Raw genomic sequence first — 2,723 nt, 5'->3', positions numbered from 1 at the left:
AGTATTGGAGTTTCAGCTTCAGCATCAGTCCTCCCAGTGAATATTCAGGACTGATTTCCTTTAGGATGGACTGGTTTGATCTCCTTAAAGTCCAAGGGACTCTCAAGAGTCTTCTCCAACACCACAGTTCAAAAGCATCAATTCTTCGGCGCTCAGCTTTCTTTATAATCCACCTCTCACATCCATACATAACTACTGGAAAAACCATAGCCTTGACTAGCTAGGAGATCCAACCAATCCATTCTGAAGGAGATCAACCCTGGGATTTCCTTGGAAGGAATGATGCTAAAGGTGAAGCTCCAGTACTTTGGCCACCTCATGCGAAGAGTTGACTCATTGAAAAAGACTCTGATGCTGGGGGGGATTCGGGGCAGGAGGAGAAGGGGACGACCAAGGATGAGATGGCTGGATGGCATCACAGACTCAATGGACGTGAGTCTGAGTGAACTCCATGATATGGTGATGGACAGGGAGGCCTGGCGTGCTGCGATTCATGGGGTCGCAAAGAGTCAGACACCACTGAGCGACTGAACTGACTGACTAGCTGGACCTTTGCTGGCAAAGTAATGTCTCTGCTTTCTAATATGCTGCCTGGGTTTGTCATAACTTTTCTTCCAAGGAGCAACCATCTTTTAATTTCATGGCAGTGATTTTAGAGCCCAAGAAAATAAGGTCTGTCACTGTTTCCACTGTTTCCCCATCTATTTGCCATGAAGTGATGGGCCCAGATGCCATGATCTTAGTTTTCTGAATGTTGAGTTTTAAGCCAACTTTTTGACTCTCCTCTTTCACTTTCATCAAGAGGCTCTTTAGTTCTTCGCTTTCTGCCATATTGCTTTCATATTACTTAACATTTTTGTTTCATAATGGTGGAAGGAACTTTCTAAACTTTACTAGCTCTTTGTGGCACCTCCTAACCCTCAGCTGTTAGTCTTGTGCAGGAACAGTTTAGTGAGGAAGTTGTTAAGGATACTAGAAAGAAACCCTCAGAGTCAAAGAGAGAGATTCGCTGAATTAGAATTGCATTAACTAGCTGTGATGGAAAGGAAGCCCCTACAGGAAGTGGGCATCTTTATTTAGAAGCACAAAGGAAAGAACCACAGAGTGAAAGGACTTGGTCTTCCACTAAGACTCTGAGAATTACCACAAGAAAAATTTCTTGTGCTAACGGTCCTAGGACTTGGGAGCACTTTCAGATGAGAGTCCAGAGAATTCCCTTGCAGCCCAGAAGTTAGAAATCTGTGCTTTCATGACCAAGGTCCCAGGTTCAAGCCTTGGTAATGTAACTAAGATCCTGAAAGCCACGCAGCAAAAAAAAAAAGAAAACAAAAACCCAAAAAACCAGATGAGAGTTCAGAAGCGATCACTGATTTGTGCAGTGCTTCCAAGATTGTTCAACAGGTTACTTCAATACAGAGCCAGGAATATAGGCTGATGTCACCATTGCTGATGACTCTTAACTGTGAACAAAAAAAAAGTTTAATAGACATAGATTTGTTTTTCACATCAATTGTGCGTAATACAAAAGGAAAGCATAAGAAAAAATAAATAGGTTAAGGTATTCCCCAGACTTCTCTTATGGAATCCAATGTTCTAAAATGCATTTCACTGCAGAGTTGGGTATATTTGTCCTGTTTTTCCAAAGACAATCATCCTCTGTGCTACCAGAGGTGGTATCAGTTAGGCAGGATTTCTTTAAACAGTTCTTTCAAGGATTTTTTTTTTCCCCTGAGCCAATGACTCCAGCCGCCAACCCCCGATTTTTAATATAGCTCCTTTCTTGATTCTTTTCAGAGGGTGTCAACAGAAGATTCCAGAAAATAACCAAGATCGTATTCCTTCCTGAAATGATCATTAAATTGTTTGTTGAATGAAAAGTTGATGAGTGGCCGTTGTCTATTTGTACCATTAGAAATATAAAGCAGGTTGTTGGCTCCTGTACAAGCAGTCACTGCCCTGTATTATCTGTTACCTGGTCAACAGCAATTACAAGACACCATTGATCAGAAGAGACATCCTAATTTCAGAAATGTTAAATGTGAAAAGATATGTATCTAAGAATCAATCAAATTCAGTAATAATGCTCACTTGCAGACTGAACCCAATCCGAACTTCGGAATCTTTGCTGTTGTCTGACAAAGGAGGCTCAAGAGGCTCTTGAACATTGAAAGATTTCATAGTCACAGTTCTGTTTACTCTGGTGTAATGTAATCAAATCATCCATCATTTCTCTAAGAGAAGTATTTGAATTCTCAACTTTTCAGTTGATGCATGAGTGAGTTGCCCAGCTGAAGAGTGACTTCGGCTAACTGACATCTAGCAGCCCTGCCTCAATGCATCGTCCTGGCTCTTTACATCTCATGGAGTGGTCGCTGTCATCACATACCCATCAGCAATCTTGCATAATATAGCAGTCATGGAGATGGGGATTTCTAACCTTTTATAAATGTGATGAAGAGCAAAAAACTGAACTCAGGTCAACTTGAGTTCTATTATGACACTCACTAGATGTAAGAACTTGGCTGAGTTTGCCTTCCTAAGCTTCAATGTCTTTATCAGTAAAATACAGGTTAAACCATTATTATTACTATTATTATTACATATTAATAATAACAATATACATTATCTTATTATTAAATAAGGTAATATATGTAAAATGCTGAACACCATGCCTACTACACACAGTAAATGAACAGTAAATAAATGGTGCACCACAATGAATT

Source organism: Capra hircus, chromosome 14, assembly GCF_001704415.2.
Source record: "Capra hircus breed San Clemente chromosome 14, ASM170441v1, whole genome shotgun sequence".
In the NCBI taxonomy this organism is placed as follows: Eukaryota; Metazoa; Chordata; class Mammalia; order Artiodactyla; family Bovidae; genus Capra; species Capra hircus.
Note: the sequence above shows the minus strand (reverse complement) of the source record.